The sequence below is a fragment of the Mustela putorius genome, unplaced genomic scaffold (genome assembly GCF_011764305.1).
Source record: "Mustela putorius furo isolate JIRA1106 unplaced genomic scaffold, ASM1176430v1.1 tig00003972_pilon_pilon_pilon, whole genome shotgun sequence".
NCBI classification, from domain to species: Eukaryota; Metazoa; Chordata; class Mammalia; order Carnivora; family Mustelidae; genus Mustela; species Mustela putorius.
In genome coordinates, this window is record NW_025422115.1 from 10,770,634 (window position 1) to 10,796,131 (window position 25,498).

At 39.2% G+C, this 25,498-nt stretch overlaps 1 pseudogene; it reads right to left on the reverse strand.

Annotated features, from left to right (window-relative positions):
* Window positions 1-25,498, reverse strand: part of LOC123389280 — a 102,596-nt pseudogene that overhangs the window by 76,823 nt on the left and 275 nt on the right.

The window sequence follows — 25,498 nt, forward strand, 5'->3', positions numbered from 1 at the left end:
ATACAGGAAGGGAAATTTTCCCCCCGTAAAAAGATTTATCACCTTCTTTCTCCATCCTAATCTTTTTTTTTTTTTAAAGATTTTATTCATTTATTTGTCAGAGAGACAGAACACAAGCAGGGGGAGCAGCAAGCAGAGGGATAAGCAAGCTCCCCATTGAGCAGAGGACCAGATGCGGTGACCTTAGCCCAGGACCCTGGGAATATGACCTGAAGGCAGATGCTTAACCAATTGAGCCATCCAGACATCCCCATCCCTTCCCAATCTTGATATCCTCTTCCAGTGGAGATGGATCTGTCATGGATCTTTATAGTTTTATCCCTTGAGATTACATATTTAAGTTACAGAGTTTATGGAGTTTACTTGCTCTTAACTGAATATTTTTTGTTTTCTCCCCCACTTACAATAGGCATACCTCATTTTAATGTGCTTCACAGACATTGCATTTTTTAGGTTTATTTTATTTCTTTTAGTAATCTCTACATCCAACATGGGGAAACTGGAACTCACAACCCCAAGATCAAGAGTTTCATGCTCTTCCCCTGAGCTAGCCAGGAGCCCCAAACATTGCATTTTTTACAATATGAAGATTTGTGACACCCTGCATCAAGCAACTGTACCTGTGCCATTTTTCCAACAGCACTTGCTTACTCCATGTCTCTGTATCACACCCATAAAATTTTAAAACTTTATCTTTGTTATGATGATCTATGACAGTAATTATGACTCACCAAAAGCTAAGATGATGGTTAGCATTTTTTAGCAATATTTTTAAATTAAGGTATGTACTTTTTTTTAGACATAATGTTACTGCATACTTAAACTATAGTATGGTGTAAACATAACTTTTTTTTCCTTTTTTTTTTAAATTTATTTACTTGACAGACCGAGATCATAAGTAGGCAGAGAGGCAGGCAGAGATAGAGGAGGAAGCAGGCTTCCCGCAGAGCAGAGAGCCCGATGTGGGGCTCGATCCCAGGACCCTGGGATCATGACCTGAGCCAAAGGCAGAGGCTTTAACCCACTGAGCCACCCAGGCACCCCTATAAACATAACTTTTATATGTACTGGAAAACCAAAAAATTTCATTTGACTCACTTTATTGTGATAGTCACTTTGTTGCAGTAGTCTGGAACTGATCCCACAATATTTCCAAAGTAAGGCTATTATGTTTTCAATATTTATCTATGTTGCATGTAGCACCAATTGTTCATTTTCATCTCTAGACAATATTCTATCATTATCAGTATCTATTACCACTATATATCAAGTACCAATAATTATGCATATCTATGTATATAGTGATATTAAATATATCTGTATATGTATGAATAATAACATTTTATATCATATATGAATAAATACCTTCTATACCTGATGATTGTTTGGGTCCAGTATAGTGTACAATTATTACCAACACTGCTGCCATGAACTTCTAAGTGTGTGCATCCTTAGACCCTTATACTTAAAAGCAAGACTAGATGAGACCCAACCATTATACTCTGCAATGTGAAAACTGATAAATGACTATTGTCTGTAGATCTGTTCATGTCTAGCAGGAGGCTTGGGTGCAGATTGAGGGAGAGACCTGTGGTTTACCTGTAGTTATTTTCTCACTATTTAAATTCAAATTTTATTAACTAGTTCTAATTCTTCATTGGACTGTGAATACAGTAAGGGAAAAATCCACATGATTATTTTCTTTGTTGACTTCAATAGAATTGTGTTTGAAGGCTTGTGCTGAAGTTATTCAGGTTGAGGCAGGAAAAGCTAAAATTTCAGCTTTTTTTTTTTTTTTTTTTTTTTTTTGCCTATGCCACTTAGTGCATGGTACATGCATTATTAAGTTTATAAAAGGCTCTGCGAGAAAGGATATTTTCAGTGTTTTATATCAATCATGGGTAAAGCATCTATATATACCTACTGATTATGTAATTATTTGATTCTCAAAATTAGAATTCCAGGGCTTTCTTATGCACCCCCCACTCTCTGCCACCTCAATAGTCACCTTTCACTGCTATCATTTCTGCCAGGCCATGATGTTTTCAATATTGTCCTCTTGGAGTCTTCCTTTGTGTATTAATTTTCCCACATCATTTAGGAGGAGGGCTGACAGAGGGAGGGGCTGGAAACTGCAATCCAGGTGAAAGTTAGGTGGCTTAAAACATGAAAAACCAAATGTTTAGAATTAGTGAGTCTAGGTGAAGAGTGAATTCTTTTTAATATTCTTATAATTTCTATATATGTAAGCTTGATTCAAAGTAAAGGTAATAATAGCATGTATATACCAGTTTCTTTCAAATAAAATAAGTAAATAAATAAACAAACAAACAAACAGGTGACGCCTGGATGGCTCAGTTGGTTAACCATCTGCCTTCAGCTTGGGTCATGGTTCCAGGCTCCTGGGATCTGAATTCCCCATCAGGCTCCTTGTTCAGGAGCTTCTTCCTCTGTCTGCTGCTCCCTCTTCTTGTGCTCTCTCTCTTTCCCTCACTCTCTCTCTCCCTCTGACAAATAAATAAAATCTTTAAAAAAGAGGGGGGTGCCTAAGTGGCTCAGTGGGTTAAAGTCTCTGCCTTGGCTCAGGTCATGATCCCAGGATCCTGGGATCGAGCCCTTTATGGGGCTCTTTGCTCAGCGGGGAGCCTGCTTCCTCCTCTCTCTCTCTCTGCCTGCCTCTTTGCCTACCTGTGATCTGTCAAATAAATAAATAAATAAATAAAATCTTTAATTAAAAAAAAAAGAAGAGGATACTGGGTGGCTCAGTCAGTTAAAACTTAAAAAAATTATATATGTATTTACTTGTATACATATGTATATATGTATTTACTTATATATAACACAGGTGACTCTTGTGTCTTGAGGTGACAACATGGTGAAGGAGGAGAGTTCCCAGTAGAGTGTCTGTATAATTTATCATCCAAAATAGCACACTTCTGAGAGAAAGAAGGGGGTATTCCTTAGTATCTCAGAACAGTGGTTGTAAAATGAGTCTTCAGGAAAATGGGGATATATGGTCATCAGGCGTGGAATACAGGCTTTACATGGTATGTCATTTTGTACATTTTGATGTTTTAACATGTGACTGTGTTAGACACTCAAATTCATAAATTAAAAAATAGGCATAGAGTAAAAAGTGTTTAGAAAATAAGGTATCAGTGCTACTAATACTGCTTTTATGCCCTTTCAGATAAAGATATATAGATATAGCTATGTACATAACTATATGTGTATAATTATATGTAGTTGTATATAAATACAATAGTCCCCAATTTTCAATAGTTTGATTTATGATTTTTCAGCTTTACAGTGGCATAAATACAGTACTCATTTAGTAGAAATCATACTCAAAAATTTTTTATAGTATAATTTCCATCTTGCTTTTTTTCCTAGAATAGTTTTTCTTCAGATCTGAAGGACTTAGCTCCTTAAATGGACTTTGGTGGAGATGGTGGGGTAGCACCTATGAATCTAAATCAGAATGGGAGTGTTCAGTCCTTCCATGCTTCACCAGAGCAATTCCTGACCACCTTGCTGTGAATGGCACAGCTCACACAGTAATGGACTTTCACACACAGCTTGGGAAGCACATAGACATTGAAGACACTCGCTTTGGAAATGTTCCTGATGGCAGTGGCCTCTACTATGTTCCCAATAATGCACTTCTCAATGGCCTTGTCCTCCTTAGGCTTGCAATGGTTAGTTGCCGATGGTATGGATAATGGGCTGTATGTGGCCCTTTTTGGCATGATAACAATTCCTTCTTTCCTTGGGTGTCTTGGAAGCAAGAACCTGAGAAATTACTTTAAATTTTAATTTTTGATCTTTTCTCAGTCTAGTGATACGAGGCATGATACTCTCTCATAATGCAGGACAGTGGCTGGGAGTCACAGCTACCAGTTAGCCATGCAGTCTGAACCCATGCAACCATTCTGTTTTTCACTTTCACTATAGTACTTAACACATTACATGGAATAGTCAACACTTTGTAAAATAATTTTTGCATTAGGGGATTTTGCCTAACTATAGACTATGTAAATGTTCTGAGCATGTTTAAGGTAAGCTTGGTTAAGCTATGATGTTGGTAGATTAGGGGTCTTAAAGATCACAATATTTTCAACTCAGCTTTATAAGGACATAACCCCAATATAAGGTGAGGAAGATTTGTGTATAGAAATATAGACATATAAAACTGTGTGTATGCATGTATTTTTTCCATGTATTTATAATGATACTTTCAATCCCAATCTAGTCCCACAGGTTTTGGTTTGCCTTCCTGCATTCCCTATTTACATACTGAGAACCCTCTTTTCCAGAGTCATCTTCCCTGTTTTGGCTTCTCTTGTCCTCTCTTTTCTCCCTCCCTTCTCATCTCCTGTTCTCCTTTCTTCTCTTTGGTTGACACACCAGAGGAGCACAATACAGGCATCATAGGTTTAATATCAAACTTTAAGAAAATGTCAGAAAATGAAAGCGCTTTTCTGGAAAGTGAAAGGTGCTTGGTCTAGGGCAATGAGGAATATTTGCAAACACCCAGGGCCTGAAGTGACCCTGGCTTAGGGAAGCTGCAGAAATCCTGTCACGTGGCTGTCCCTTCATGAGGGTGACAACTTTAGTGCTTGAGATTTGTCTTACAGAATAATCCCAGAGCCCTATGCCAAGGCCCTGACAACCTTCCATGGAGCTGCCACACAGTTTTCTATAAAAGGCATATATGTATTTTTTTTTCCAAGCTGGGTCCAACATTTCTTTTCCTGTGGAAGAGTGAAAATGAGGTCAGGGTCCATGTGATAAATTTTTATGTCAGCAACCAGGAGAAAAATACATATTTTTCAAGTAAAATGATTAAAGGAGGTAATAAATTATATTGTTATATTGTTTTATTTAAGAGGGAAAAGTATATTTTATAAATAGATATGTTTCTTTCATTCTCCCTATGTCCTTAGTTTAAATTCTCAGAAGACAGATCACCAATTCCAGAAATTTCTGAGTTGTTGTCCTATTTATCTACACATTATCAGAAATGAATTTTTGTCAAGATTTTATTTATTTGAGAGAGAGAGAGAGCATGAGCACAGCCTAAGGGAGGGGTAAAGGGAGAAGAAGAAGCAGACTCCACTGAGTAGGGAGCTGGAAGGACACGGGGCTCCATCCCGGGACCCCAAGAACATGACCTGAGCAGAAGGCAGCCACTTAACTGACTGAGCCACACAGGCACCGAAGAAATAAAATATTTTTTAAAAGATTTATTTATTTTGAGAGAGAAGAGAGATCACAAGCAGGAGGACAAAAGGAGAAGGAGAGAGAATCCTAAGCAGACTCTGTGCTGATTGTGGAGCCTAACACAGAGCTCGATTCATGAACCTGAGATTAGGACCTGGCCTGAAACCAAGAGTTGAACACCAAACCAGTTGTGCCAACCAAGTGCTCCAGAAATGAAGTGTGGTTTTTTTTTTTTTTTTTTTTTAAAGTTTTTTTTTTTTTTAATGATTTTATTTATTTATTTGACAGAGAGAGATCACAAGTAGGCAGAGAGGCAGGCAGAGAGAGAGAGGGAAGCAGGTTCCCCGCTGAGCAGAGAGCCCAATATGGGACTCGATCCCAGGACCCTGAGATCATGACCTGAGCTGAAGGCAGCGGCTTAACCCACTGAGCCACCCAGGCGCCCCTGAAGTGTGGGTTTTTTGTTTGTTTGTTTTATTTTGTTTTTTGTTTTTTAAGTGTTCATTTAAATTCCAGTTAACATAGTGTGATATTAGTTTTAGGTGTACAGTATAGTGATTAAATATTTCAATATAACACCTGGTGTTCATTAACAAGGGGGTACATGTATCCCTTTGAATTAGTATTTTTGAATCCTTTGGGTAAATGCCTAGTAGTACAATTGTTGGATCATAGGGTATTTCTATTTTTAACATTTTGAGGAATCTCTGTACTATCTTCTAGAGTGGCTGTACCAGTTTGCATTCGCACCAGGAGTGCAAGAGGGCTCCTCTTTCTCTGCATCCTTGCCAAAACCTGTTGTTCCTTGCATTTTTTATGTTAGTCATTCTGACAGGTGTGAGCTGATCTCATTGTAGTTTTGATGTGCATTTTCCTCATGATGAGTGATGTTGAGCATCTTTTTATCTGTTGGAGGTATAAATATAAATATCTATATATATAAAATATTTCATCTGTTGGAGGTATATATATATATATATATATTATATTTATATTTATATTTCCTAAATGTAAGAGTTGATTACTAAATGGAACTTAAATACATTAAAAACTGTTGAAATTTAAATGGAAAATATTACATTAGCAACATCATAAATTAAAGAATTTCAAAAAATATTGCATGAAGGTAAATTAAGTATCTTATAATGATTAAGACTAGAATATTTTTACTTGCATTCTTGTCCATATCGTTTAAAATTCTAAAGCGCTAACTGAATGAGAGAGAACCATTTCAAAATAATTTAAAATAAATAATAGTTGTGGCAATACGTTTTATTTAAGGTTTATTTATTTATATTTTATTTATGGGGTGCCTGGATGGCTCAGTCATTAAACATCTGCCTTCTGCTCAGGTCATGATCCCAGGGTCCCTGCTCAGTGGGAAGTCTGCTTTTCCTTCTCCCACTATCCCACTTAGGTTCTCTCTTTTGCTATGTCTCTCTCTGTCAAATACATAAATAAAATTAATAATATTTTAAAGAAAAAATTTTACTTATTTATTTGACAGAGAAAGTGCACACAAGCAGAGAGAGAGAAGCTGGTTCTCTGCTGAACGGGGACTCTGATGCAGGGCTGGATCTTAGGACTCTGGAACCATGACCTGACCCAAATTAGACTTTTAATCAACTAAGCCACCCAGGCGCCCCTAAGATTTCACTTTTCTGTAACGTGTCCACCCAAAATAGCGCTTGAATTTACAACCCAGCAATCAAGAGTCACATGCTCTACTGTCTGAGCCAGCCAGGTGCCTCTGTGGCACATTTCATTTTAATGATAAAAGGAAGATTGCGTATGTGCTTTGATTTACAAATATGTTCTTTATCCAAGTAGTTCAGGACTTCCATTATCCTTGAATGATAGGATTCTTTAAGTACTTTGTGAAAAAGAGACCATCCTTTCACTGATGGAATGTTTCCAATCTTATCTGGGTTGGCTCTTCTGCATGTCTCCAGGCAATTCCATTAAGTAAGGGCAGTTCAATATAAGACAGCCAAATGGAATCACAAATTTTGATGCAGATAATGTGGAACATCTATTTATATGAATCTGTAACATTTCACAGTGCTGTCAACTGTGCAGTTGATTTTTTTTTAAGTTTATTTATTTCTTAGTAATCTCTACACCTACCATAGGACTTAAACCCCTGACCCCAAGATCAAGAGTTTCACACTCCATATGAGCCAGCCAGGTGCTCCTATGCAGTTGATTCTTGAATTTTTTTTTCTTTTTAACATTTCTGTTGGGTAGAGGAAAATGGTCTTCTATACACTCAAAGTAATCAAGAGTATCTCCTATTCTTGTAATCATTTTTAAATTTTTTTTTAGTTTTTTAAAATTTAATTTATTTAATTGACAGACAGTGAGAGAGGGAGCACAAGCAGAGGGAGTTGGAAAGAGAGAAGCAGGCTTCCCTCAGAACAGGAAGCTGGATTTAGGGATCAATCCCAGGATCCTGCTGGGATCATGACTTGAGGCGAAGGCAGAACCTTAATGACTGAGCCACCCAAGGCAGAACCTTAATGACTGAACCACCCAAGGCAGAACCTTAATGACTGAGCCACCCAAAGGCCCCTTAATCATTTTTTAAAATTAGGCTCTACTTCCAACATGGGGCTTGAAGTGATGGAAAATAAAAGTCACGTTCTCTACTGATTAAGCCAGCTAGACGACCCTCTTTTAAATATTTTTATCATCAACTTATTGAAAGTTCTCAATTCAGAAAATGTCACTATATGATGCTTCAATTTGTTTTGTAGTACATTAAGAGATTGCAGTATCTGTTGCTATTTATCCAACACTTTTTTCCAAATCTTCCATAATTTTTTATTTGTTTATTCAAAATAATATTATATTATTTTATTTATTTATCCAAGTCTTCCTTTAATTTTTCCTTCTTTGACTAAATGGTAGACAGTACCATTTCAAGATCATGTCTCAATTTTTGGAACTCTTCCTTATGTTATCAGAACATCTTCATTCAGTGGAATTATTTCAGGAGTTTCTGTCATTAACTGAGCTCAGTGGTCAAAGATTTCACCTGCATAACTAATAATAATGATTGAGCCTTTGAATCAGTGACCCTCCCTATAAACAAGTGATAAGTTATTCTAACATTCCTTCCTATCATTTCATGTTCTTTCATCTTCCTTTTTTAATTTTTTTTAAGTGGGACTTGAACTCACAACCCCAAGATCAAGAGTCATGTGCTCCACTAACTGAGCCAGTCAGGTGCCCCTCTTCACAATCTTCAGTAATTTCTTCTTTTTTTTTTTAAGATTTTATTTATTTGACAGAGAGAGAGTAGGCAAAGAGGTAGGCAGAGAGAGAGAGGAGGAAGCAGGCTGCCGGCTGAGCAGAGAGCCCAATGTGGGGCTTGATACCAGGACTGTGGGATCATGACCTGAGCTGAAGTCAGAGAGTTTAACCCACTGAGCCACCCAGGTGTCCCAAAAGTTAACAGCTTCTAAAACTTCTAAGACTAAATAAGCAACAAGTTTGAAGACAATTTTGTGAAAGACCAAAGTGGATGCAGAAGTTTGCATCTTAATATCTTCCACATTTGTAGTACCATCTGGATCTAAACCTTGATGATTCACTAGCATGTGCTTGTGATTTTCTTAACTTTATGATAATAATGGAGAAAAAAGTGTGGGAACACAGGTAAGTCACTTAAATTGGCTGTGATTCTGTTTCCTTACTCTTTTCAGAGAATGTGTTAGAAAATAAGCTCAGACAAAAAAAAAAATGTTTGAAGTACTTGAAGGGAAGCCCACAAGTTCACCAGCTCTTTCCCCACCTCTGTGTCTTTCTCTCCTAACCAGTGGAGTTCTGAAGTTGTTGTTGGTGTGGGAGCTGGAAGAGAATGGTACTCATGCTTGCTGAATGTTGAGTATTACATTCTCTGCATTCATTTTTACTGTGTGGGGAGTTTTGCCCCATACCTTGAACAACTCTCGGGCATGAGCTGGGCAATCTATAATACAACTCCATTCTGACACTGATGAGGGAGCAGGAGGCTGGCTGAGGACAAAGCAAGAGCTAGCGCCTTGCACCCCCCCCTTCATCCGCTCCCCACCGAACCTGACTTAGGTTCTGGGACTTCATCAACACCATCTCGGCAGATATAGGATCAGATTCCACAGGTTATAGATTCTGACCCACAAGACTGTGCTCTAATTCATATGCTGATTGCCATCTCCAGGTTGTCACCTGTGCTTCTTACCAACTGGCTATACATCAGAGATTCCTATGACCTCCTCCCTGGGTTGGATTCATTTGCTAGACTGACTCACAAGACTCAAGAAATCAGTTTATTGGGGCGCCTGGGTGGCTCAGTGGGTTAAGCCACTGCCTTTGGCTCAGGTCATGATCTCGGGGTCCTGGGATCGAGTCTCGCATCGGGCTCTCTGCTCAGCGGGGAGCCTGCTTCCCTCTCTCTCTCTGCCTACTTGTGATCTTTCTCTGTCAAATAAATAAATAAAATCTTTAAAAAAATCGGTTTATTCACTAAATTTCCATTTTATTACAAAGGATATAAAGAATAGAAATCAACAGCCAGATAAAAAGACCCATACCGTGAGGTCCCAAACACAGAAGTTTATTTGCCCATGGAGTTTGGGCCCAGCACAGTGGCACATGGAAGCATTGTTTCAATAGCCTGGAGGCTCTCCTAACACTATCTTTGTGGGGTTTTATGGAGGTTTTATTATATAAGAGTGATTTATTAAGTCATTGGATATTGGAAATTGATTCTATTTCCAGACTGTCTCTCCTCCCACAACATTAGGAAGATGGGACTGAAAAGTCTAACCTTCTAATCACATGATCCTCCTGGCAACCAAACCAGCCCCCATCCTTCCTGGCCTTCCAATGTTACCTCTTTAACATCACAGACAATATTTTTATCAATCTCATTACAGAAATTCTAAGAAATTTAGGAGCTCTGTGCCAGAAAGGGGGATGAAGAGCAACTATATATTTCTTTACTTTTTTAAAAAAGATTTTATTTATTTATTTGACAGAGAGAACACAAGTAGACAGAGAGGCAGTCATAAAGAGAGGGGGAAGCATGCTCCTTGCTAAGCAGAGAGCCCCATGGGGGGGGGGGGCTTGATCCCAGGACCCTGAGACCATGACCTGAGCCAAAGGCAGAGGCTTAACCCACTGAGCAACCCAGGTACCCTTATTTCTTTATTTTTTTAAGATTTTATCTATTTATTTGGCAGAGAGAGTGTAAGTGGTGGGGGTGGGGAGCAGACTCCCTGTGGAGCGGGGAGCACAATGCAGCTCTCGATCCCAGGACCACCATGGGATCATAACCTGAGCTGGAGGGCAGATGCTTAACCATCTAGAGCCACCCAAGTGCCCCCTGGGTGGCTCTAGATGGTTTCTGGTGGATTTCTTGTTCCAAATCATAGTATCATAGGTAGCTAGTTCCCTAGAGGTAAGGCTCTCACCTTTGGGGTTGGAGCTCCATATTCTGTGAGCCAGGAGCCAGCCCTGCTAACAAGGTTCAGTTATTATGGCACTCTTCCCAGCCCATCTGTTAGCAACACAGAGCCACTGCTGCTTCTATCCCTTAGTTTTGCCAAGTGATACCCTCTCCTAAGTGTACTTACTATATTATACTTAGTCCTGGTCTTATTAGCAATGATGTCACATATACCAAATGATTTCCAGTGTATTTCAGTTTTCTTCTACTTTTTTAAAGTATATTGTGTTTCCCAGCAGTGAGAATCATTGGTTATATAATGGTAATTGAACCTTCACTTTTTGCCAGCCCATTTGTGGAATTGTTGGTACAATATCTATGCTCTGGTGGGGAGCAGATTCAGAAAAGAGAGAAGGTAAGCAATCAGACAGCCTGCTACAGGACAGTGAGCAAAGTACAGCATATTTGGGAATGTAGTGTTTGTGACCCTAGCAGAGGGTAGCCAGGTTGGGATTCTTAGGGAAGACATTGATTGGGTTAGAGTTCCAGGGTACAGAAAGTGTTGGCTTTGATGGAAGTTCCACAGAAAATTGAAATACACTGAACCTTCCTCCTCCTTCCCACTGAAAATTTTCATGAGTATCCTGTGAATTGTGTAATAATGAATCTCTTGCTTAAACATGTACTTATTTTTTTTCTTATTAATTTTGTTTAAAATTTGTCTCTAAGAATCAGGGATAGCTTAACATGCCCTTTATCATCAGAAGTTGGAAGGCCAAGTTTGATACCATATTAACTTTCAGGGAGCCCAGATTCCTGATATCTGGTAAGAATAGTGAGGGTGTTAGGAACCAGAATCTCAGTGGGAGGGGAGTCAGATTTGAATATAGTATAGGTATGGATCAATGGACTAATAATGGTTGAGGCCAGGGGAGTGGGAACCAAAAAAAAAAAAAATTACTTATTTTTAGTAATCAACGGAATTGTTGATAAAAGATAAATATGTTTTAGTAGTAATTTATAAAGTATTTAGTAAAACCAAAACAGTTTTCCTTGGACATGTATAATATACTGACATTTTTTAGTACTTTTAAAATTTGGATCTGGACTTGATTTTCAGGAATCTAATAATCTAATAATTTGAGATGCCTTGGTGGCTCCGTTGTTGAGCATCTGCCTCTGGTTCAGGATCGAGCCCTGCATTGGGCTCCTTGCTCAGCAGAAAGCCTGCTTCTCCCTCTCCCACTTCGGCTGCTTGTGTTCCCTCTCTCACTGTATCCCTCTTTGTCAAATAAATAAATAAAATCTTTATATAGGATGCCTATGTGGCTCAGTGGGTTAAGCCTCTGCCTTCTGCTCAGGTCGTGGTCTCAGGATCCTTGAATCTAGGCCTGCTTCGGGCTCTCTCCTCAGTGGGGAGCCTGCTTCCCATCTCTCTGCCTACTTGTGATTTCTCTCTGTGTCAAATAAATAAATATTTATAAATTAAAAAATTAATTAAATAAAATCTTTACATAAAAAAGGAATCTAGTAATTTATTTGTGTTTTTTTCAATATTATTTATTTTTATTTATTTATTTGACAGAGAGAGAGAGAGAGTGAGAGAAAGATCACAAATAGGGAGACAGGCAGGCAGAGAGAGAGTGGTGGAGGAAGCAGGCTCCCGCTGAACAGAGCCTGATGCGGGGCTTGATCCCAGGACCCTGAGATCATGACCTGAGCTGAAGGCATAGGTTTAACCCACTGAGCCTCCAGGTGCCCCCATTCTTTTTGATTGTTGAGGAATATTCCATTGTATATATGTATATATCACATCTTCTTTATCCATTTATTAGTCGATGGACATTTGGGCTCTTTCCATAATGTGACTATTATTGATAGTGCTGCTTTAAACATTGGGTTGCATGTGACCCTTGGAATCAACATTTTTGTACCCATTAGACTAATACCTAGTAGGGCAGTTGCTGAATTGTAGAGTAGCTCTATTTTCAACTTTTTGAGGAATCTCCATGCTGTATTACAGAGTGGCTGCAGCAGTTTGCATTTCCACCAATAGTGTAGGAGGGTTCCCCTTTCTCGGTATCCTCACCAACATCTGTTGTTTCCTGACTTGTTAATTTCAGCCGTTCTGATAGGGTGGTTTCTCACTGTGGTTTTGATTTGTATTTTCCTAATACCAAGCAATGTTCAGCATTTTTTCATGTGTCTGTTGGCCATTTGGATGTTTTCTTTGGAAAAACATCTATTCATGACTTTTGCCCATTTCTTTTTCTGTTTTTAAATTTCTTTTCAGCGTAACAGTATTCATTGTTTTTGCACCACACCCAGTGCTCCATCCAATCTGTGCCCTCTCTAATACCCACCACCTGGCTCCCCCAACCTCCCACCCCCTGACTCTTCGAAACCCTCAGATTGTTTTTCAGAGTCCATATCCTCTCATGATTCACCTCCCCTTCCAATTTCCCTCAACTCCTTTCTCCTCTCCATCTCCCCTTGTCCTCCATGCTATTTGTTATGCTCCACAAATAAGTGAAACCATATGATAATTGACTCTCTCTGCTTGACTTATTTCACTCAGCATAATCTCTTCCAGTCCCGTCCATGCTGCTACAAAAGTTGGGTATTCATCCTTTCTGATGGAGGCATAATACTCCATAGTGTATATGGACCACATCTTCCTTATCCATTCATCCGTTGAAGGGCATCTGGGTTCTTTCCACAGTTTGGAGACTATGGCCATTGCTGCTATAAACATTGGGGTACAGATGGCCCTTCTTTTCACGACTTCTGTATCTTTGAAGTAAATACCCAGGAGTGCAATTGCAGGGTCATAGGGAAGCTCTATTTTTTAATTTCTTGAGGAATCTCCACACTGTTTTCAAAAGTGGCTGCACCAAGTTGCATTCCCACCAACAGTGTAAGCGCGTTCCCATTTCTCCACATCCTCTTCAACACATGTTGTTTCCTGTCTTGCTAATTTTGGCCATTCTAACTGGCGTAAGTTGGTCTCTCTCTCTCTCTCTCTCTCTCTTTTTTTAAAGATATTATTTATTTCAATTTCAAGTAGGTGGAGAGGCAGGCAGAGAGAGAGAGAGAGAGGAGGAGGAAGCAGGCTCCCCACTGAGTAGAGAGCCCGATGCGGGGCTCAATCCTAGGACCCTGAGATCATGACCTGAGCCAAAGGCAGAGGTTTAATCCACTGAGCCATCCAAGTGCCCCAGTGGTATCTCAATGTTGTTTTAACATCAAATCTATCTATGAAAGACCCACAGCAAATATCATCCTCAATGGGAAAAAGCTGACAGCCTTCCCATTGAGATCAGGAACACGACAAGGATGCCCACTCTCACCACTCTTGTTCAACATAGTATTAGAAGTCCTAGCATCAGCAATCAGATAACAAAGAGAAATAAAAGGTATCCAAATTGGCAATGAAGTCAAACTCTCTCTCTTCACAGATGACATGATTCTTTATATGGAAAACCCAAAAGACTCCACCCCCAAACTACTAGAACTCATACAGCTATTCAGTAATGTGGCAGGATACAAAGTCAATGTACAGAAATCAATAGCTTTCTTATACACTAACAATGAAAATACAAAAAGGGAAATTAGAGAATCAATTCCATTTACTATAGCGCCAAGAACCACAAGATATCTGGGAATAAACCTAACCAAAGAGGTAAAGGATCTGTACTCAAAGAACTAAAGAACACTCGTGAAAGAAATTGAAGACACAAAATGATGGAAGACCATTCCATGCACTTGAATTGGAAGAAGAATTATTGTTAAAATGTCTATACTGCCTAGAGCAATCTATACTTTCAATGCCATTCTGATCAAAATTTCACCAGTATTTTTCAAAGAGCTGGAGCAAATGATCCTAAAGTTTGTATGGAATCAGAAGAGACCCTGAATTGATAAGGAAATGTTGAAAAACGAAAACAAAAAAACTGAATAACATTCTGTTGCATGTATATACTACATATATATGCCACATCTGGTAATTCTGTCCTTTTGTTTTTAGGAAACACTGTTTCCCATAGCAGATGTACCATTTTACCTTTCTAACTGCAAAGTGCAAGGGTTCTAATTTCTCTATATCCTTGCCAATACTTGTTATTCTGTTTTTGTTATTGTTTTTTAATTCAATAACCACTCAAAAGGGTGTAAAGTGGTATCTTGTATGCTGATCTTTTACTGATTGGTTTATCTTCATCTTCTTTGGAGAAATGTTTATTCCAGTCTTTTGACCATTTCTTAACCAGGGTAATTTGGTGGTGGTGGTTGCTGAGTTGTAGGAATTCTTATATATTGTAGATATTAATCATATATCAGATATAGGATTTGAAAATATTCCCCCATCGTGAAGCTTGTTTTTGTTTCATATTACTGATACACAGAGGTTTTAAAATTTGATGTACTCCCATTTAATCTATTTTTTGTTTGTTTCCTGTGCTTTTGGTGTCATCAAAGAAATCTTTGACAAATCAAATGTCATGAAGATTTTATCTATGAGATTTATAATTTTAGCTCTTAAGTTTAGGTCTTTTATACAAATTATTGTTTTGCATATGGATATTCAATTTTCCCAGCACTGTGTGTTGAATAGATTATCTTTTCCCCCATTGAATGGCCTTTGTATTCCTGTTGAAATCATTTGAGCTGTAGGCAAGTTTATTTCTGGGTTCTATTCCATTTGTCTATGTGTTTTGCATTTTCAAAAAATATTTCTTAGGGTTTACATTTCAAAGTTAGCATTCCTAGTAGATCTTGTAAGAATAAATACGATGAGGAAGATTTTAAATCACACTATTCTGACTAGGAATCTCTGACAATTTTCATGATATAGGCCATGTGACCAGGATACAGATCAGCAAACCTTTTTTCTAAAGGGCCAGTTTATTAAGGACAGAGAGATTTACTTTTAGAAATTGACTCATGTAATTATGAAGATTGACAAGTCCAAAATCTGCAGGGTAGGCTGGTAGATTAGAGACAAAGAAGAGTTGCAGATTTTAATCCAATACCAGGCTGGAGACAGAATTTCCTTCCCACCTTCCCTCCCTCCCTCTCTCCCTCCTTTCCTTTTTTCCTTTTTTCAAGATTTTATGTATTTATTTGACAGAGAGAGACATAACAGAGAGAACAAAGGAGGGGTAGTGGGAGAAGCAGGCTTCCCACTGAGCAGGAAGCCTGTTGTGGGGTTCAATACCAAGATCCTGGGATCATGACCTGAGTTGAAGGCAAAGACTTAAAGACTGAACCACCCAGGTGCCCCAAATTTCCTCTTAAGAAACCTCACTCTGGTCTCTCTCAAAACTTTCAACTAATTGGATAAGACCCACCCACAAAAGAAGTTAATCCACATAACTAATGGTATATTTAGTTGTTGATCTCCTCCAAAAAACACCTTCACAATTGCATCCAGGCTGATGCTTGACCAAATATATGGGTGCTGTGGCTCAGCCAATTTGACACATAAAATTAACATCATAAATTCATCTCCTGTCAACTTGGCATTCATATATATTTCCTTAAACCATCCTAATCTCCAGGGGCGTCTTGGTGGCTCAGTCAGTTAAGTGTCCTGAGATCAAGCCCCCATTGGGGGTATTCCCTGCTCAGCAGGGATTCTGCTTCTTTTATCTATCCCTCGACTCATGTTCTCACTCTCACTTGCACTCTCTTTCAAATAATCTTGGGACCCCTGGGTAGCTCAGTCGGTTAAGTGTCTGCTTTCAGCTCAGGTCATGAACTCAGGGTCCTGGGATCAAGCCCCATATCAGACTCCCTGCTCAGCAGGGAGTATGCTTCTCTCTCTCCCTCTGCCCTTATTCCCTGCTTGTGCTCTCTATCTCAAATAAATAAATCAATTTTAAAAAATTAATTTTAAAATTAAAATAATTGAGCCTGGGTGACTTAGTGGGTTGGACCTCTGCCTTCAGCTCAGGTCATGATCTCAAGGTCCTGGGGTCGAGCCCCACGCCAGGCTCTCTGCTCAATGGGGGACCTGCTCCCCCCCCCACCCCGCCGTCTGCCTCTCTACATACTTGTGATCTCTGTCAAATAAATAAATAAAAATTTTTAAGAATATATTTTTTAAAAAATCAAATAAATAATAAATATAATCTTAAGAAAGAAAGATTTTTTTTTTCTCTCCTTCTGTCCCTTCCTCTCAAAAAAACCCAAACAAGCAGGGGGAGAGGCAGAATCAGAGGGAGAAGCATACTGCCAGCTGAGCAGGGAGCCCTACATGGGGCTCAACTGCAGGACTCCAGGATCATGACCTGAGCTGAAGGCAGATGCTTAACTGACCTAGCCACCCAGGTGCCCTAGTATCCTTCCCTTTGGAACAAAAATCTCTAGGCCAGAAAAGCATAGGTCATAGGGACAAGAAGTAAAGCTTTGCTTGTAGGTTGCTAGGATTAATAAGTAACAGGGCCACTCCCATTTCTACCCTTTAATTCCTGAATCCAAGAATCTTGACTACCTGAGAAACTGTATCATATTGAATGCAGATTCATGGCATATGCATCCTCCTTGCCCCAGCTATACGAGATATTACCACTAGCTGATACTGCATCTGAGTCTTTCAAAGCCCATTTTACCATTCTATAAGCCAGCAACTTTAGGATGGTGGGAAACATGGTAAGATGAGTGAATTCCCACCAGTGCTGTACCAGTGCTGTACTTCATTTCCTGTTATTGGGGAGAAAAAAGTTTTCCTTGACCCTTGTAGGGCCTCTGGCTGGATATGAATATTTTTTTAAGATTTTATTTATTAGAGAGAGAAAGATCATGAGTATCAGGGAGGAGCCAAAGGAGAGGGAGAAGCAGACTCTCCACTGATGGGCCCCAGGGAGCCCAGTGGTTATGAGGCTCAATCTGAAGACCCTGACATCATGACCTGAGCTGAAGGCAGACTGACTGAGTCACCCAGGTGCCCCTGGATCTGAATATTCTAAAGGAAGATTAACAGGAGAAAATCATGCAAATTACTTAATGTAAATTTTATGTAACCTGGGAGCCTTAAAGAAATGAAGACCCAGAGAAACAGACCTGAGTATATTGATGATAGGTTTTTGAAAAGTGGGCAGTCATGGAGAAATATGCTAAGGAGTAGGAGTAATTGTAGTAAATGTGGGGAAACATAAAAGGTCTTGTTTGCTCAGATTTTTCTCAGTATCCCTTTTTGTTCAGAGATAAATATGTTTACTTTTTCTGGATATTGGGAGGGTATCTTTCATATGAGGTTTTATGGCCTGTTTTAGGGTGAGGTGGAGGGTAGAGTATGAGTGAACTTCCTGATTCTGGTTTTTTTTTTTTCCTCAAACTCCTTTATTCCCAAATATCCAATATGTTAAAGTGACACACTTGGGGGTAGCTGGTCCTAGACCCTATCACTCTGAAGTGAGTTCCTTGATGAGAAGGATACATGTCAGTGGATATGATATGCTGTAAGACCATGGGTGGTACTTTGACAGTGTGGGCAGAAGTACTGCACTCAGGGAAGGCAAATACATATCCAGAGTAGGTAAGTAAGTTTATTTCAGTAAGAACAAAATGTTGTCTTTTCTAAGATGGAACGGTCTAATGTGATCAGCCTTCCACCAAGTAGCTAGCTGAATACCCCAAGGAATTGTGCCATATCAGAGACTCAGTGTTGATCTCTGCTTCTGCCAGATTGGGTTCTCAGCAGTGGCTGCATTCAGGTTTACCATGGTGAGTGGACGTCCATGTTGCTGAGATCATGCATAACCTCTGTCCCTGCCACCATCGTCTCTCTGTTCATGGGTCTGTTGAGTGGTGATGGGTAGCTGGGGAAATGGGGTGACTGGTGTCCACAGAATAGAACTCAGAACTCCCTTCTGAGTTCATCCTTTGCTTAATATCCACAGGGAAAAAAATGTCTTCACAATGTTTGCCCATTCAGAATAGTCTATCTGTATACCTCTTTCCCAGACCTCCTTATTGCCAATTTCCCAATCATGTTCTTTCTAAATCCCTGGCCAAGCCATTGGCTATAGCATAACAATCAACAAATAATCACATGTCTGGCCATTTCTCCAAAGCAAAATAAACAATTAGGTGTACTGCTAGAAGTTCTGCCCACTGGAAAAGAATTTACCACTTTTTTGTGTTCTTTCAGGAATATCCCAGAAAAGGAACATAGTGCTGCAATTATGTATTTTTGGGTGATGTCTGCATATTCTGCAGGCTTGAGTTTTTTCTTACTCTCTCATATGACCATAGGAAACCTATAATTAGGCAATATAAATTTATTCGTTTGTTTAAGAAACAAATTGAGAGCCTTATGTACACAGTCACCCACAGTCTTGCCTCCTGTAAGTGTGTGATTAGGGTGCCCAAAGTTTGTATTTTGCATATCTCCATTGCTACATCATACCATAGACTATCCATGTTCTCTTTACTAATATATATGGAATCCCTTTAAGCCTAATCAGCTAAAAGAACCAACTGCACAGGGCACCTGTGTGGCTCAGTTGGTTGGGCGTCTGCCTTTTCACAGTTCATTATCCTAGGGTCCTCAGATCTAGGATCCTGAGAGTCTTGTATCAGGCTCCCTACTTGGTGGGAGTTGGCTTCTCCCTCTACCTCCCTCTTTCTCTCTCTGTCTCTCATGAATAAATAAATAAAATCTTAAAAAGAACCAATTACAGAAACCCTAGAACGAATTCCAAAAACTCATCCTTAATATTTTGTTCCTCTAGAGCCACTCTATGTACCAAAATCTGTATTAGCATTCTCCTGAGAAGCAGAACCAATAGGGTATGTATATTGGTCCGTCAGTCTGTGTGTGTATGTGCATATGCGTGTGTGTGTGTGTGTGTCTCCCCTTTATTTTGAAAGGGAGAAAGACATTGATTTTTTAAAAGATTTTATTTATTTACTTGACAAATAGAGATTACAAGTAGGCAGAGAGGTAGGCAGAGAAAGAGGAGGAGGCAGGCTCCCTGCTGAACAGAGAGCCTGATGTGGGGCTTGATCCCAGGACCCTGGGGGATTATGACCTGAGCCGAAGGCAGAGGCTTTTTAACACACTGAGCCACCCAGGTGCCCAAGACATTGATTTTAAGAAATTGACTCACATGGGGTACTTGGCTGGCTCAGTCAGAAGAGCATGTGAACCTTAATCTCAGGGTTGTGAGTTGGAACCCCACATTGGGTGTAGAGATTACTTAAAAATAAAAAATCCGGGGTGCCTGGGTGGCTCAGTGGGTTAAAGCCTCTGCCTTCAGCTCGGGTCATGATCTCAGGGTCCTGGGATCGAGCCCCACAACGGGATCTCTGCTCAGCAGGGAGCCTGCTTCCTCCTCTCTCTCTCTGCCTACCTCTCTGCCTACTTGCGATCTCTCTCTGTCAAATAAATAAATAAATCTTTAAAAAAAATCTTTTTTTTTAAAATTTGACTCATGTGGTTATGAAGGCTGGCAAGTCCAAAATCTACAGGGTGGGCTAGGAAGCTGGAGGTCCAGTGAAGAGTTGATTTGCAGCTTGAGTCCAAAGTCAGTCTACTGGCAAAATACCCACTTAGGGAACCTCTGTTTTCTCATAAGACCTTCAAATGGGGGTGCCTGGTTGGCTCAGTTGGTTAGGCTTCTGACTTGATTTTGGTTCAGATCACGATCTCACGGTCATGAGATTGAGCCCCAAATCAGGTTCTGCTGAGAGTGGAGCCTGCTAGACATTCTCTGTCTCTCTGTCCCTCCCCTTCCCCCCACCCAGCTTTTGCACATTTTCTCTACCCCCTCTCATAAAAAACAAAAAACAAACAAACAAAAAAAAAACATGACAACAACAACAACAACAAAAACCCTTCAGTTGATTAAGTGAGGCTAACCTACATTATGGAATGTAATCTGCTTTATTCTAAAACTATTTAAATATTAATCCCATAAAAAATATGTTCACAGAAACACACAGGTTGATGTTTGATCAAATATCTGAGTATTATGGCCTATTCAATTGACACACAAAATTACCATCATTATCAGATAGTAAATATTTTTGTTTTGTGAACCATCTGGTTTCTGCTATGTAGGGAAGGAAAAGTTTTCCTCAAGCCTCTTTAGGGCTCTGGCTGGGTCTGAAAATTAATGTAAGTTTGATTTTATTCTATTTTAAATTGTTTATTTATTTATTTGATGTAAGTTTTATGTGACCCAGAAGCTTTTATTGCTAAGGAAATGAAGCCCCAAAGAAACAGAGATGATTATTTTTTGCCAGGTTTGTTGAAATGTGAGTAACCATGGAAGAATGTTAGGTCAGAAAATTTGAGGTTAGTGTAGCAAACTGGGAGAAATTTAGCAAGAGCTGTTTTTTTCAATTCTTGGCATCTCTTTGTCTTTAGAGATAAGGGTACATCTTTCTAGGCATAGGGAAAGTACTTCTCAAAGGAGGAGTCTATGTCCTATTTCAGAGGAGAAGGGTGGGGAGGGAGATCAAAGTGAACTTTTGTTTCAGAGAGCCTGGTAGAGTGGGGAGGAACAGAGGGAGAGGAAAGAGAAAATATTAAACAGGCTCCAGGCCTAGTGCTCAACTCAGTGTGGGGCTGTATCTCACAACTCTGAGATCATGAACAGAGATGAAATCAAGAGAGGCACTTAACCAACTGAGCAACCCAGGTGCCCCCAAAGTGATTTTTTTTTCTTTTATAATTTTCTCAAACTCCGTTGTCTTAAATATTCAATATGCCAAGGTGCCATATTCTGGCTTAGTGTGGACTGAACCCCATCAACTGTAACTATTCAGCTGTGAAGTTGTAGCCATAGATAAATATATAAACAAATGGGCATGGCTGTATGAGATAATAGAAAAAAATATATATGTATCAGCAGCTATAATTTAATAAAATTTATATATATATGTATATATTTATATATATATATACATATACATATACATACACACTCACAGTTCCTGGCACAGAGTTCCTAAAATCCTTGTGATTTTTTTAATTGATAAGAACACTAAGAGCAACTCTTCTTTTAACTGTTGGTCTTCAACCCCATCCCTGACACAGAACTCCGAAAACACTTGTAAATTCCTTAGTGGTAAGAACACTAGGAGGATCTCTTGTTCTGAGTAGGTAACTCTGGTTGGGTTCCTGGATGGCTCCTGGATGGGAGCTGACCCCAGAAAGGTGAAGTCATGATTAGAAGCTTGGAGTTTTTCAGCCCCACCCCCACTTATGTAGAGAGGAGAGAGGGACTATAAATGGAGCTAATAATTGATCATGTCATCCTAGTAAAGTCTCCACAAAAAAAAAAAACAATGTATGGTACTAAGCTTCCAGGATGGTGAAAACATCCATTACTCGGAGGATGTAATGGGACAAATGCTTCTGCTCTTCGGAGCCTCTCAGACTTTGCCTGGGTCTCTCCTCATATGGTTGTTCATCTATATCCTTTTAGCATGTCCTTAATTAAACCGGATTAAACTGGTCCAGTTGACCTTCAAACAATGTGGGGATTAGGGGTGCCAATTCTCACACTGTTGAAAATCTATGTATAATTTTTTACTTCCCCCCCAAATTAACTACTAATAGCTTACAATTAACCAGAAGCCTTACTGTTAACAAATAGTTGATTAACACCTATTTTGTATGTTACATGTATTATATACTATTTTCTTTTTTTTCCTTTTTTTTTTATGTCGGTTACCATACAGTACATCATTAGTTTTTGATGTAGTGTTCCATGACTCATTGTTTGCTTTATAATACCCAGTGCTCCATGCAATCCGTACCCTCTTTAATACCCATCACCAGGCTCTTACAATACTTTTTCTTTCTTTCATTTTTTAAACACTTTATTTATTTATTTGATAGAGAGATCACAATTAGACAGAGAAGCAGGCTGAGAGAGAGGGAGAGAGGCAAGCTGAGAGGGAGAGAAAAGCAGGCTCCCCGCTGAGCAGAGAGCCTGAGGCAGGGCTTGATCCCAGGACCCTGAGATCATGACCTGAGCAGAAGGCACAGGCTTAACCTACTGAGCCATCCAGGTGCCCCTCAACAATACTTTTTCTTTTCTTTTTTTGATTAGAAAGCATTGAAATACATTTATTTAGTTAGTTAGTTCAATTAGCCAACATGTAGTACATCACTTGTTTTTGATAGAGTGTTCAAGGATTCATCTGATGTGTATAACACCCAGTGATCATCATATCACACACCCACCTTAATAACCACCCCCCATGGGTTACCCCATATCCCCACCGCCTCCCTTCTATAACCCTCATTTTGTTTCTTAATTTTTTCAATATTTCTAGGCTACATAGTTCACCTGCAAAATTTTTCAAATTGTTACAAATCTCCAAAAATCTTTCTAATTTATTTATTGGAAAAATTTGACCTTTAAAGTGGACCCATGCATTTCAAATTTTTGTTGTTCAAGGGTCAACTGTGAATGTTTCCCCAAGTTTAGTGAGCCTTAATTAAACCAAAAGGCGTAGGTCACATAAGCCTCTGATTTGTAGCCACTCCAGACAGATGTTATGGGGAACCTCTGGACCTACTACTTGCAATTGGCATCTGAAGTGGGTAGGAGCAATCTTCTGAGACTGAGCCTTAACTTTAGGATCTGACACTACATCCAGGTAACATATTATCAGAATTGAGGTAAATTTACAAACCCAGCTGGTGTTGTGGAGAATTATTTGGTCTTATTACTACTCATAAATTTGGTGACAAAAGTATCAGATGTGAAGTATTCCAACTGAATGGGGTAATAGTGTGAGAAGGAGAAACATACAGGAGTGGAGAGCTGGATTTTTCCCATTTAGGAAGGAAAGACTGGGATTTTCTATTCAGCTGTGTTCTAATTACATTTTATGTATGGATACTGAAATTTGAACTTTATGTAATTTTCATGTGTTACAAAATTGCCTTTCTTTTTATTCCCTCCCAACTACTTAAAACATAGGCAGTACGTGAGATTTAGTGTCATTTTCTGACCACCTAGAGGGTTTTTGCCCAAAGCCTGGATATGGTGAGAATGTATACAAAAGCCATGGGTGAAAGACTCTCTTTTTCGTTACTTGTGACCTGCTGGAGTATTCTCAAGAGGAGTAGGCATTTCCTCCCCCTGCTCAGCCTCTTCTGGAGCTAGTCTTGGGATTTTCAAGAATGTGGTTCCCCAGATAGGGGGAAGGGAGCCTAAGGCAAAAATATCTCCTAGTCAGTTCTCCTGTGAATGGATTTTGCCTGTAGGGAAAGGCTGCCACCCAGTGCCTTGAGCAAATTGCCTGTAGGCACTGTCTTGGGCTTTTGTGCTCAAAGTGTGTGTTCTGTTTTGTCTTTTCACCCAGTTTACTCCTTGGGCTTTAGGTTTGTGGAATCAGAATTATAAAGAGAGTCATTGCCCATAATAGTTACTGCAGGGTAGAGTAGTGGTTAAGAGCAAGGGCAAAGTAAACAGAGAGCTGGGCTTGAATCTGGGTTCAACTGGTTGTGAGCTGTGTGACTTTGGGTATGGTTCTGGACTTCTCTGGGGCTCAGTTTCCTAATATGTGAGAGGGTTGGAAATATAAAGAAACTCAAGGGGTAGTTATTTGGATTAATGGTAAAGTACCTGGAAAAATTACCTGACACATTGTAAGCAGAATATATGTCTGCAAAATAAATAAATGAATAATGAAAAATAGCTGCTCTGCATAGAATGCAGACTTCAAACCATGCAGTCTTTATTGCCTTGAACTTCTGCTTCTGAATTTTAAATTTTGTCATAAAAAGGACTCTAGCCTCTCTGCTAGAGAGTATTTTACTTGTATCTCAAAATGTTTGCCTCTTATTTTATAATTTTATCTTTTGTATTTGTTTTAGTTCTGATACATTGGAATAAAATTCCAAAAAAGTGGTTTTAGTGGGTATGGCTTTCCTTTTCATATTAACAAAAATGTTTTTACAAAAAAGATAAGTAATCATGTTTTAAAGACTCCTCCACAAAAGTCCTCCTAGTGGCAGAAAAGAAGACTGGAGATTGTCTAATTGTCCCACATATAAAACTTTATAATATTTTATGTTTAAACATTTTATAACTTGTTCTGTTATATAGTTATATTTATTTTATTTTAAAGTTTTTTTTTTTTTAAACTCCCTACAAGGGGAATTTTACTCAAGTAGAAGGACATCTTATTTTCAAACCTGGGCAGGATTTTTTACTTCCCTCACATTCAGCAAATACAAAACAATTTATATGAGTCAAAACCATCACAGTCTATCACTCACTTAAAAAAAATAATTAATTTGTTTGAGAGTGATCGTGAGAGAGAGAGAAAAAAAAGAATGAGCAGAGGGAGTAGCAGAGGGAGAGGGTGAAGCAGTTTCCCCGCTGAGCAAGGAGCCAGATGTGGGGTTTGATCCATGAGCCCCGGGATCATGACCTGAGCTGAGGGCAGATGCTCAACTGACTAAGCCACCCAGGCATGTCCATCATTCGTTGTTCTAAGAAAATTTATTAGCGTTGTATTAATTATATACATTTTCGCCACATAATAATTTCACAATATAACAAATTCAAAACCAGAAATCCACTTTCAAAACACTTTTTCTTTGCTTCGTCCCGTCCTCAAGCTTTTTTCCTAATGTGACTGGTTTACTTTAGAAAACATCAAGGGGTACTTGGGTGGCTCAGTCATTTAGCATCTGCCTTCTGCTCCGGTCCTGATCCCAGGTCCTCAGATGGAGCCCCACATCAGGCTCCCTGCTCTGCGGGAAACCTCCTTCTCCCTCTCCCACTCCTGCTTATGTGCCTGCTCTCACTATCTTTCTCTTTGTCAAATAAATAAATAAAATCTTTAGAAAAAAAAAGGAAAAGTAAA